General features: G+C 41.9%; 1 pseudogene; it reads right to left on the bottom strand.

Annotated features, from left to right (window-relative positions):
• Positions 1-13,939, bottom strand: part of LOC136009023 (macrophage mannose receptor 1-like) — a 35,067-nt pseudogene that overhangs the window by 19,658 nt on the left and 1,470 nt on the right.

The following is a 13,939-nucleotide window of genomic DNA, read 5'->3' as shown; positions in this document are numbered from 1 at the left end:
TTGAGAAATGGATGGTAGAGGGAACTCAATAGGTTGCAATAGAAAAGATAGTATGGATAGTGAAAGCTGTTTGGCAAGGTGCTGACCCTGACTGAGCAAGAGATTTTTGTATGGTGCTTCAAGCATAAAAATATCTCCATTTTGTGCTTTGAAGTACATGTGTTCTTGAAGTGAGGAACTGGATCCTCAACATTCTGGTGAAAGGATGTTCAACAGCTTGGTTATTGGAAAAAACAATGTTAGTTACAATAATTGTGTGACAAAGTTGAGATGCTTATAAATACAGGGCTAGAAACATCTCTGGCCTCCCAACAGGCAGAAAGTCTCAAGAAAGAAAGAGAGATTTTTGTAAAGACCTGAAGTGCATTGCTGCATCTTCACTTGACCTATTTTGCTTCTTCTTTCTTTTTTTCTTTTTTTTTCTCTTCAGAAAGGAGACTTTAAGGCATTTTTAGTTAAGTCAAGAGGATGCCCAAACTTTTACTTGCTGAAGAGTCACCAATGTCAAACTAAACTTGGATCTAAAAGTATCACTAAAAGTGTCACAAGCTATGTGAGAAAACGTTGGTGGAGGGCCAGGTTTCCATGATTTTTCTCCTGGAAACATAGTCTTGTACAAATGACGCTGCCAGCTTTTGAGATGCAAGGCTATGCTTTTCCGAAGTCCCAGATTCCTGGAAGTAAATAAATTAGGTGAGGCTCTCACCTGCCATTTAAATAGAAGAAAGCTTATTCCTAGGACTCTGTTTTCTTTGTTTCAGGTTTTCTGCTGTTGACTTTCATTATATTCACTAGATTTTCTCATGGGTTTTTTTGCCCTTAAATACTGTAGAGAAGATCATTTCCAAAAACTGATCCAGCACCTTGGTCCCTGACTACCATTGATGGCCAGGGCACTGACCACTGGGCTGCCCCATACCCAGGCTCACAGTGAAAGGAGACACATATTTACTTTGAAGCATGAGTCTGTCTAAGCAGCTCCATCCCAGCCCTCAGCACAGGCAGCTGCAGGGACCTGTACCGTGGGAGCAGGAAGCTGCCTGCTGTTTGCAAAGATAATTTGCTGTCTTCTCACAGCTAACAACATCCCATAATCCAGCTGCAATTCCAGTTCCCATGGCAACACAGCCTTGCTCTTTTGCTTTGTGATATGGAAAAGAAAAGAGTAAAACCAAACTCTTAATTTCTATATAAGAAATGAGACCTTTGCTTTTATTCATAGAAAATTATGAAAAAGAAGATGCAGATCATTCAGATTAAAAGCCATTCTGGATATAAAACTATTTTTAATGCTTCCCACCAGAGCCCAGATATAGGCCAATGAGTCTCACAGACACATTGCCAAAACCAGAGATTTTCAGCTTTAGAATACAAATCTTCCTTATCTTGCCACCTCAGGGAAATCACAGGGCAAATGTCACTTGATTTTATTTACGTATGTAGCAGATGGCCTGAAAACTACTTAGGGGTTTTCAATATCCAGGCACTTAAATTTCAAGAAGGCTGATATCAAGTGCAACAAGTTTGTTTTAAGGCATAGCTAGCTAACATTATGCTTTAATGAATACATACATACATACGTACTCTTCTACATGAAAGTTTCCATATAGATGCTAATCAGCTTTGCTGAAATGCACATGCAAAACAACTGGATGTTCACTGCTGATTTCTCAATATACACTTTGTCGGTTAAAATAATCTTTTTTTTTTTCTTCAATCTGATGAGTTGCTGTTAACTGGTGTTAAAAAAGTTGGGTAAAAAAAGAGCTCATGGACCTTGTTAATGCGGGTGCAGTATCGCCTTCAGTCTTTCCGACAAACAAATCTGTTTCTGTACAACTTTGCAGGAGGTTGACTTACGCAACACCTGACACTCAGCTGTGATAGTGCCTGTTGCACTGGCATCAAACACAAGGTCTGATGGTGTTGGCCACCTGCAGCTACAAGCACAAAAGGAAGTGTTTATTCTTATTTCTAGCACTAGGGGATGGAAGCAAAAGGCTGCATGAATTGCAGCTGCACTTCTATCACGAGGGTTGAGCCTGGGCAGAGCTTACCTGGCATTGCTGTGTTCCAGCGTGTGAAGAGAGGAGTTTCACCACTGCTCCACCTGAAACTCCCTCGTTCTTCTGCATTGGAGAGACTGACCCAGAAATATTTGTCAGACCTCAGCCCATCAGACTGATCAGAAAGGCTTGCTCATTTCTGAAGTGGACAAGAGTGTTCTTTCACAACCTATTACCTTGCAATACTAATCTAAGTGATACAAATAGAGGTATCATCGTTGTGCTAGCATGAGCCCTAGGAAAGTGTAGGCAAAACCTCAGAAGTCTTTTAAGTGTAGTCAAAAGAATTTGGTGAGGGACAACTTTCTCCTTTCCCCCCAGTTCTGTGAAATGACACAAGCAACTACTCACAAGGGCTTCTACTTGTATTCTGCTATTTTCCTCGTCTTTCCAAATCTTTGAGGTGCCTCAAACAGACGACCAAGTCAGGACCAAATTGTCAGCTTTGCTAGCCATCACCTCTGAAAGCAGTCATGCTCTTCAGAAGCCATGAAACCTGCAAAACCTGACTGAGGTATGGGTAGGTTAGAGATGATACATTTGGCTGTGGTACAGTAGGTCCTGGGGAAGATTTGCTGCATTTGTTTAGAATTTGGCTTAGAAGGTCATTTAGGAAAATACTTCTGTTGAAGGTTTCCTATCATAAATAGATTAAAATTGTAGTAACTACTTTGCAATAGAAAACTAAACAAAAAACACCCACCAAAACCAATTAACCGACAAAAACTCACAAAATTTACTTTAATTAGGAATTTAAAGGTAAGGAAAAACTGTTTAACTCATGAACCCTCAGAATGGGAATAATAGATTAAGTGGAAAGCCCTAAAACAGAGTCTGTTTGGGTTTTTTTTCCCCTGCAAGGATGATTTTATTTGGCTTACTACTACAATTTTTTTAAAAAAGAACTGATAAAGCACTTTAAAGAGTTCAAAAACAGAATCACACAGAATCACAGAATCCCAAGGGTTGGAAGGGACCTCAAAAGATCATCTAGTCCAACCCCCCTGCAAGAGCAGGGTAACCTACAGTACATCACACAGGAACTTGTCCAGGCGGGCCTTGAATATCTCCAGTGTAGGAGACTCCACAACCCCCCTGGGCAACCTGTTCCAGTGCTCTGTCACTCTTACAGTAAAGAAGTTCTTCCTGATGTTAACGTGGAACTTCCTATGCTCCAGTTTACACCCATTGCCCCTTGTCCTATCACTGGATATCACTGAAAAAAGCCTAGCTCCATCATCCTGACACCTACCCTTCACATATTTGTAAACATTGATGAGGTCACCCCTCAGTCTCCTCTTCTCCAAGCTAAAGAGACCCAGCTCCCTCAGCCTCTCCTCATAAGGGAGATGTTCCACTCCCTTAATCATCTTTGTGGCTCTGCGCTGGACTCCTTCAAGCAATTCCCTGTCCTTCTTGAACAGAGGGGCCCAGAACTGGACGCAATATTCCAGATGCGGCCTCACCAAGGCTGAGTCGAGGGGGAGGAGAACCTCTCTTGACCTACTAACCACTCCCTTTCTAATGCACCCTAAGATGCCATTTGCCTTCTTGGCCACAAGAGCACATTGCTGGCTCATGGTCATCCTCCTATCCACCAGGACCCCCAGGTCCCTTTCCCCTTCGCTACTTTCCAGCAGGTCACCCCCCAACCTGTACTGGTACATGGGGTTGTTCTTCCCCAGATGCAAGACTCTACACTTGCCCTTGTTAAATTTCATCAAGTTTCTCCCCGCCCAACTCTCCAGCCTGTCCAGGTCTCGCTGAATGGCAGCACAGTCCTCTGGTGTGTCAGCCACTCCTCCCAGTTTTGTGTCATCAGCAAACTTGCTGAGGGTGCACTCAGTTCCCTCATCCAGGTCACTGATGAAAATATTAAACAGCACCGGTCCCAGCACCGACCCCTGAGGAACTCCACTAGTCACAGACCTCCAGCTAGATTCTGCGCCATTGACCACAACTCTCTGCCTTCTTCCTTTCAACCAGTTCTCGATCCACCTCACTACTTGATTGTCAAGCCCACACTTCTTTAGCTTATCTATGAGGATGCTGTGGGAGACAGTATCAAATGCCTTACTGAAATCAAGAAAAACTACATCTACCGCTCTACCATCATCCCTCCACCTAGTCACTTCCTCATAGAAGGCTATAAGGTTGGTCATACATGACTTCCCCCTCATAAAACCATGTTGGCTGTTCTTAATGACCCCCTCATCCTTGACATGCCTAGTGATGGAGTCAAGAACAAGTTGTTCCATCATCTTTCCAGGGATGGAGGTAAGGCTGACCGGTCTATAATTACCCGGGTCCTCCTTCTTGCCCTTCTTATAGACTGGTGTGACCTTTGCCATCCGCCAATCCTCAGGCACCTCTCCCGTTTCCCACGACTTACCAAAGATGATGGAGAGTGGCCTAGCAATGACCTCCGCCAGCTCCCTCAGCACCCGTGGGTGCATTCCATCCGGACCCATCAATTTACAGATGTCCAGTTTGCATAGCTGATCCCTAACCCAATCCTCATCTACCAAAGCAAACTCCTCCTTTGTCCTGACTCCTTCTGGGGCTATAGAAATCCGGGGCTCTCGGGGAGAGTCTGCAGGAGTAAAGACAGAGGCAAAGAAGGCATTCAGCACCTCTGCCTTCTTTATATCCTCTGTCTCCAGGGTACCCACTTCGTTCAGCAGTGGGTCTATATTGCCTCTTGTGTTAGTTTTATTTGCTATGTATTTGAAGAAGCCCTTTCTATTGTCTTTAACCCGACTAGCAAGATTGAGTTCCAAGGAGGCCTTAGCTGTCCTAATTGCCTCCCTACATCCTCTAACAACTGTCCTATATTCCTCCCAAGCGGCCAGCCCCTCCTTACATAATCCATAGATTCTCCTTTTCCACTTGAGTTTGCCCAGCAGCTCCTTGTTTAACCACGCCGGTCTCCTAGATCCCTTACTTGATTTCCTACTCATTGGGACGCTCCGATCCTGAGCTTGGAAGAAGCGGTCCTTGAATGCTAACCAACTATCTTGAGCCCCTTTACCGCCTAGTACACTTTCCCATGAGACTTCCCTTAGCAGTTGACTGAAGAGGCCAAAGTTGGCCCTTCGGAAATCCAGAACTGTGGCTTTGCTAGGTATTCTATTCCTCCCACACAGGATCCTAAACTCCACCATCTCATGGTCACTGCAGCCAAGGCTGCTTGACCGTCACCGGACAAGTTTTGCAAGTTGGTTCATCAGAAGCACTGGTTTTGACATATACCTGCTTTCCACCGTAGCTAGATAACTTTTGCTCTGTCCATGTCTTACTTACTTGCTTCTGAGAACGTCCGAAGTGCAGAACCCACCAAGTAACAGTGAAAACCATATCTTTTCTGACCCTGTGACAAATACAAGGTTATGTGAAACGGAAAGATATTTCTGCTCTTTTGTGTGTAAATACTCGATGTTGAATTTGCTGCTGCTAAGCTAAAAGCCGTGACTGGGCTGATCTGTTTATACACTAAAGCTGTGGGTTTTTGCTCTTTGCTCCTACAGAAGGCCTTTTTTGTTTAAAGGATGGCATTGAGATCGTTGTTTCCATCTCTTGCAGGTGTACATGACTTTTCAAAAACTGTGACTGTGCTATTTGCTAGTGCTTTTCAGGCTGGGATTGTGCAAGCTGCACCAGAATGAGCCGGTGATTCATCCAGGGGGGGAGCTGCAGCTCCAGCCTTCCAGAGCTGTGGGATCTGACATAATGAAACATAAAAATATTGCAATATGGAAATCAAATCACTCACAAGCACAGCTCCCTAAAGCTGCCCCTGCCATCCCTAAGTGCAATGTCTGAGGAGGCTTTATGAGCCAAGAGGAATCCAGTCAGTGGTTGCTGCTGCCATAGGAGTATCAGTAGAACACCCCTGCTTCTTCCTGCTCTCAGAGAACACTGTGCTGACCAATAAGATTTTCTGAAAAGGTCAATTCTGGAAAAATGTCTTGATTGGAAAAAGAAGCCGACTAAGGCCATCAGTAGGAACAGGGCACAGAAAAACTGTTCCTTTCCTGTTTTGAATTTTCTTTCTTTTATAATTTTTATATAGAATCATAGAATAGTTACAGTTGGAAAGGACCTTAAAACCTTAAGTTCCCGCCCCCCTGCCATGGTCAGGGACACCTCACACTAAACTATCTCATCCAAGGCTCTGTCCAGCCTGGCCTTGAGCACTGCCAGGAATGGGGCATTCACAGCCTCCCTGGGCAACCCATTCCAGTGCCTCAACACCCTAACAAGAAAGAACCTCTTCCTTATATCCAATCTAAACTTCCCCTGTTTAAGTTTTAACCTGTTACCCTTTGTTCTATCACTACAGTCCCTAATGAACAGTCCCTCCCCAGCATCCCTATAGGCCCCCTTCAGGTACTGGAAGGCTGCTATGAGGTCTCCACGCAACCTTCTCTTCTCCAGGCTGAGCAGCCCCAACTTTCTCAGCCTGTCTTCATACGGGAGGTGCTCCAGTCCTCTGATCATCCTTGTGGCCCTCCTCTGGACTTGTTCCAGCAGTTCCATGTCCTTTTTATGTTGAGGACACCAGAACTGCACACAATACTCCAAGTGAGGTCTCACAAGAGCAAAGGGGCAGGATCAACTCCTTTGACCTGCTGGTCATGTTCCTTTTGATGCAGCCCAGGATACGGTTGGCTTCCTGGGCTGCAAGTGCACACTGAAGCCAACTTGTGTTAAGTTTCTCTTTGACCAACACCCCCAAGTCCTTCTTTGCAGGGCTGCTCTGAATCTCTTCGTTGCCCAGTCTGTAGCTGTGCCTGGGATTGTTCCGACCCATGTGTAGGACCTTGCACTTGTCATGGTTGAACTTCATAAGGTTGGCATCAGCCCACCTCACAAACATGTCAAGGTCCCTCTGGAGGGCATCCCTTCCCTCCAGTGTATCAACCGAACCACACAGCTTGGTGTCATCGGCGAACTAGTTAAGACTCTATAATGGACACTAGAATGAGATCTAGAATGAGATCCCTCAAGCACCCTTTACTTTAGTAAGGACTTTACAAAGACTTTAAATAGACAGCAGATCTGAGAGAAGAGACAAAGCAGCATGTGATAGTTTTACATGCACTGTCAGGCTAAGAGCATAAACACAGAATAGTGGTAAAATTATGATCCAAAAGATATTTGTAATTTAGCCACAGGGTGATTCATCTGGGAATGGAGGGAAAGGTACATGAATTCATGTACATGAAAAGGAATCTTGACTTTCCTGAGTATTTTCAGAGCAAAAATTGAAAGTGAACATGTATTAGTAAATTGATAGTAGGATAATACTAGGTTTCCCATATCCTGGGCTGCATCAAAAGGAGCGTGACCAGCAGGGTGAAGGAGGTGACCCTGCCCCTCTGCTCTGCTCTCATGAGACCTCACTTGGAGTATTGTGTGCAGTTCTCGTGTTCTCAACATAAAAAGGACATGGAACTGTTGGAACAAGTCCAGAGGAGGGCCACGAGGATGATCAGGGGACTGGAGCACCTCCCGTATGAAGACAGGCTGAGAAAGTAGGGGCTGCTCTGCCTGGAGAAGAGAAGGCTGCGTGGAGACCTCATAGCAGCCTTCCAGTATCTGAAGGGGGCTTATAGGGATGCTGGGGAGGGACTCTTCATCAGGGACTGTAGTGATTGCACAAGGGGTAATGGGTTCAAGCTTAAACAGGGGAAGTTTAGATAGGATATAAGGAGGAAGTTCTTTACTGTAAGGGTGGCAAGGCACTGGAATTGGTTGCCCAAGAAGCTGTGAATACTCCATCCCTGGCAGGTTGCGAATGCTCCATCCCTGGTGGTGTTCAAGGCCAGGCTGGACAGAGCCTTAGGTCGGATGGTTTGTTGTGAGGTGTCCCTGCCCACGGCAGGGGGGTTGGAACTAGGTGATCTTGGGGTCCTTTCCAACCCTAACCATTCTATGAGTCTATGATTCTTCAAGAGCAGATTTTCTAGATGGAAACAGAAAGACTCTAAAAGAAGCAAGAAACAGTAAATTAATTCCTGTTCGTTTTTCCCAACATAATTAATTTATGAGAGATCATTCTGGCAGCCTGGGTTCTTGATTGTTTCTTTTTCAGAGGATTGTGATGAAGGCTTCTTTTTACAGATGTAGCCATGTTGCTTATCACAAACATCAGTTGCCCAGTATCCTTCCTAGAATATCACGAAGAAGAAATCATTGTAAAAAAAGGACATTCATAAATGTGAGAAAACTAACATTTTCATCTTTCTTCACTATAAGTCCTACTGAAATATGCTACCTAGGAAGGCTCTAGGATCATTGCTGAAGATTTTCTTTTTAAAAAGAACCAAATCCATCAGGATTGGTTATTTGATCCATTTGATACTGGTTTAGATGAAAGGAGGAAATAAACAACATCTTGAAGTCTCAGGATTACTTGCTATCATAACTATCTATTTAATAAGAAGTTGTGTAAAGACATATCTTGCCTGGGGCTAGCGGATCTGCATTTAGAGTAGGATTATTTTAGTACACTAAAAATAATATCAATAAAACTGAAATAATGCACATCTGAGTGTGTTGCAGGAAATCTAACTATGTTATCCACCAAGGAGAAGAATCTGAATATTACTAATTTATAAAAAAGGAATTATGTAAAAAATAAAATTTAATTCCCTCTGCCAGTATGGTTTAGGATCAATGCTAGTGATGCCTAATACTGGCAAATGTAAATATTGTTCTTTAATATTAAAGTTCTTTGAGTAACAACATTTCCTTCAAAACAGCATTTTCAATTTGTTTCTTTTAAAATTCATTACACCTTGTGTGTGTGTCTGTGTGTGCATGCACATGCATGCAAATGTGTCAAACAACTTTGTCTTGCAAGAAAATAAAGTTTATGAGTCAAGCAACTACAGGATTTTAGGTTAAGTATTTGGCAGGTAGGTGTTAGAGCTCTCCTTATGCCACAGCTGAAGAAACATGCCCTAGTGCCAGGTGTCCATGCCTTAATGCCATTATGTGATGTGACATTGATGTGATGTGATGTGACATCGAGGGGCATAATGATCTATTGGACAGGAAAATGAACTTCTGTTTGATGCCAAATTTATAGAGAAAACTGTTTTAAGTTAAGATATAGAATGACTCCTGGATAAGCATATAATGGTGATTCTGGACTGATGTAGTTATTAGTTTGCATTACTATAAAATGATTGCATGGTTATACCTGCCCCTTCATAACAACGCAGTCCTCCAGACCACTTGTGTGTATGGGATGCCCACGTTGCCATGCAGTGAATGTCACAGGAGTCCCATCACTCCACTCAAAATAGAAGTGAGTCTTCAGATTGTTCAGTCCCAGCCATAGCTCTTCTGTTGAATCTGAAGCATAAAAAGAAATAAGTTTGATTATGGTGTACCATGTGGTATGGTGAACGTTTTCTCATGCAGAACAAACAGGGACTGCTGAATTTGGCATGTGGTACATGAGAGGTGGTCTTTGTGCTTTAACACAAATGCTGGTTTCCTCTCAGATCTGCAGTAACAGATACCTTAGTTTTTAATGAAAAGGCCTCAGATTCCATACAGAAATGCGGAGTTTAATAAACGTAAGGCTCTTTATGGCTGGCAGAGGACTTTTACAAACTTTTTGAGTTTCTGAGATTCCGAACAGCACAATGGTCTCTAGCACGAAGGATGGGACAATGAGTGGTTGTGTCACATCTTTCAGAAAATCATACTGAGCCCAAGCCATGAAGACATTTGCCAATACAACTCCCTAACAGGGAAGTATTAGACAGCTTGTAATGACCCATCAGGGGTGTTCACCAAGTCCAGCGTGTGCTGCAAGTCTCAGGACTGGTTAGTACATATCCAAGGAAAATCAGAAGTGAAAATACATTATTTTCTTAGAAGGATATATAGCAAGTGGTTAACCTCAGCAAGAGGATTTAATCTCAGCAAAAAGTTACATTTCTTCTGAGCTTGGAGCTCAGTTCTGAAGATGTTTGCCATAGAATAAAGACACCCAAAGTGCAATTTTTAGTTGTCTTTAGTGTCTCTTTAACACATACAATTTTTTTCTTTTCCTCCTTTATGACATTTTACAATGTAGATTATTCCTTGATAAATATAAATATACTTCTATGTTTATGCAACAACAACACATAAAGGAGCACTCATAAGTTAGATTCAGCCTTCTACTTGTGACATCTCAGAGTAAGCATTAATATTTAATATGAAGCCCAGCTTTCATGTTACAGATGGGGCAAACAGAATACAGGCCTACATATATACTCAGTGTAATCAATCTGTGACACTAGAAAGCCATATTCAGCAATGTTGCGGGCACTTGCCAAATTTCCATCTTGCTTCTTACATGAATTCAGAGCATCTTTCCATATTCTAGGCTCCCACTGAATGCTGTAGCAGTGACCTGTGTATGGCCACCAATTGTCTGTGCACTCATTAGCTCTCAATTCCTCTAAAATCAAAATGCAATTTTTCAGAGCAATTTTGTGGGAGGAAAATAAAGGACACTAGAATGAGATCCCTCAAGCACTCTTTACGAAAGTGAGATTATGTGAATAAACATAAAGCTGGAGTGAGAAATGCAAAATACAAACTACATTCAAATGAAAAACAAATATCATTAAGGCACAGTATGCTAACTATGCGAATTATGTCTCCTTAAGCAAAGAATCATTGAAAAATGCCTACACTGTGTCAGAAATGCAATTTGGAATAATGTTCTGGGACAGAAGAGAGACTCGAGAAGACATCAGTGTCTCCCCTGTTTTCCCCCAGAGCAATTCAGTCAGTGTGCCGTGGTCTCCCATTCTTTCTGTGGAGGCTAACATTAGGCTCTGCTTTCTGTTCAATGTCTTCTTAAAGACATTCTTAAAGCATTATTTTCAGATATGGAAAAGTGTGAAGTAATTCCTTGGAAACTGCAGGTCAGTAAGCACTGCAAATTAGCCCAGAGCTGGAAGACTCCTCTTCATATTAACTCAGTAGCTTTTTTATTGCTTATATCCTTAAATATCTTTAAAAGCTTACCTTCAGCTTGCTTTAAAAATAGAATCCTGCATTTCTTTTTAAGGTTAATACTGGAATAAAGATTCTCCAAAAATATTTTTCTACTTGAATATAACCACCTCTTTAAAAGCAGCTTTTTTACGATTCCAATGTGACAGCCTCCAGCAGATCCCTCCTGTCTGTGGAGTCTGCTGACGTGTGGATGTGGGATCTGCTGACATGGGATCCCCCAGCATGTGGGATCTGTCTGATCCCACATGTCTGTGGCATGTTGATAGCCATGTTGTTGTCATCAAAGCTGGAGGTCGGGATGGCCCATGGCTGAAATGTAGCCTGTATCAATACGGCTGCTTCTCATGCTCTGCTTGTATGAGTGCCCTGCACTGCATACTGTTGTCACCAGAGGAGTATTTTTTGCATGAATATTAAAGAAACTGCAGTTGCTCATTTGGAGCAAATGAGAGTAAAATTTCTAATGTATTTATGCAAATCTGATTGTTGGTGCTGGTTACCATGACAGAGCAGTTTCTATCTGTCCTGCAAGAATGAATAATAGAGTGATGGAAAAACATAACAATATTCTCCTATGAATGTCAATTACACAATGGGAAGACAAAGGCAATACACAAAGCCTGTGTGTGCTTGGGTAGCTGTGTTTTTCAAAGGCTCCTAACATTTTGGTTGAAAAACAGTATTGTATACCTTTTACAATTTGCAGATCTTTACAGATTGCTCTTTCTAGAAGACAAAGAGAAATCTTTCTTTTTATTTAATTAACCCACCTTTGGGTATGATATAAGATGTGGAACTGAGGCTTTTTTTTTTTTACAGAGATAGCCAAGTATCTGATTACGTGCTTGGTTTTCCCATTTAGCATTCTTTCTGGGTTTCATCACTCCACAGATTTTCCCAGGGAGTAGGAAACCACTTCCTTTGAGTAAGAGAGAAAATAGGAAATCACAGCAAAATTAAATTAAAAAATTGACAAAGCCATCACATTATCAGTAGAAACATCAACTTGTTCTGATACTAGATACAAAGGAGCCCTCCCCTACAACATAATTGCTGCTGTAGTTTGTTGCATGCTGGTTTTGGTCTATGCTTTGAGAGTGAAGTAATGACCTACCACTGACTTCTGATCTTCAAAATGGCCTTTCCTGAAATAAAAGTAGCTATGCCATTTTGTTAGTTGGTGTCTTATCAGAATCCATTCAAAGATTACAAAATAGATACAGTTCTTACCTGGAGCCCAGTTTAAATATCTGAAAGGGCTGCCACCAGCCCATTGCTATCCACTGTTGAAATCTGAAGTGTTCAATCCAATTCAGAATGAAAGACTGAAATTTTTAGTTAGCTCTAAATTAGGAAAAAAAAAAAAAAAAGGCAAGTTCCATCTCCCTATTCTCGTTCTTAGCAAGTTTATCTGAAAGAAATTAAATAAAAAAAAAATAAGAAATTTATATTTCTTAGTTTAAACCAGCCCCAGACCACTAATTTCCATTTTACTGAGTTGCACAGGTTAGAAAGTAAAATAGGTAAATGAATAAATATTGATTTGGCAAAGATCTCAGTAGTTAAAAGGGCAAATCAACATCCTATTTCGCTACTTCAATAAGAGTTTACTTCCCTCATTTTGTTTTATTGCAACATAAGAGATGTAAAATATACCTTATTTTCATAAGGGAATTGTGCTAAAATATTTCTGTAACAGCTTTCATGGAGTAAACACACCAAAAAGACAAAGGTAGTGTGCCAGTCAGTTGCTGCCAGATATTTTAAATGTGATTGGCTGCAAAGCCTCTTTCGCACCATTTATAATCACACTGGTACCATAATCTAGCCATCTTCATACATTCCCCTAGAAAGATTAATAACCCTTGAAACACAAAGGAAATAGGTAACTTTGATCATAGCCCTGCTCAGGAATGAGTGCACCAGCACTAAGTCAAGTGGAGGAAACCCTCCCCCTGGGACAGGCGGCAGAAGATGACATAGTTCCCACCTAGAGAACAAAGGTAGGATGTGGCCATTTTATCCCCATAAAGGTTTAGGACCAACCCTTCATATAAAACCACCAGCTGGCAGAAGGGTACTTCAGACCATCCCCCTTTTGGCAGATGCCGAACCAGCCCTGACACCCTGTCTTCTTCACTGAGACAGAAGACAAGGCAGCCAATTTCATAGTCTAAAGCTCTAGGGAAGCATATTTTAAGGTCTTGTTCTCTATCATTTTACCTCCTATATATGCTTGCTCACAAATCGCTGTGATGCTTAGTAGTTCTGCATTTTGCTGTTGACAGCTTTTCCTTGCTTGGGGTCACGTTAGAGCTGATTCTGAGTTTATCTGATAGTGAATGCCAGTTGAAACATCTTCTGTCCAAAATCTGTGTAATCTGGAAGAAGTGACACAGAACACTGCCGTTAGAGGACTGACATCACATCAACTAAAAGCAAATGAAGTATGTAATGAAGCAAAATCTCTAAAAATTAACTGCATAGTATCATACACCAGAAAAATTGAAATCAGATTAGGCATCAACTAAAAAAAATAAATAATGTAAACTTTTTAATTAAAAATATTATTCTAAATTTCTAATTTTTCAGAAGGGAGTAAATGGGTTTCCAGACATACCTGTTGATAGACTGAATAAAGGAGATTCCAGGGTGAAGATGGAGAAGGAAAGTAAGTGTGTAGGCGAGCTATGACTCTGGAGGCTCTTCATCACTGTGGGGCTGGAACTCCCTCTTAGCCCATCATCAAGAGAAGCAGCTTTTTTAAACGTGGCAGAACCTGGCCCTTGATAAAGGAGCTACAAAGACAGTCTGTGTAGCACCAGCGTGCAGATCAGCTG

This window comes from Lathamus discolor, chromosome 2, assembly GCF_037157495.1.
Source record: "Lathamus discolor isolate bLatDis1 chromosome 2, bLatDis1.hap1, whole genome shotgun sequence".
Taxonomy (NCBI): Eukaryota; Metazoa; Chordata; class Aves; order Psittaciformes; family Psittacidae; genus Lathamus; species Lathamus discolor.
The sequence above is the reverse complement of the archived record's forward strand: the minus strand, read 5'-3'. Positions and strand labels throughout refer to the sequence as shown.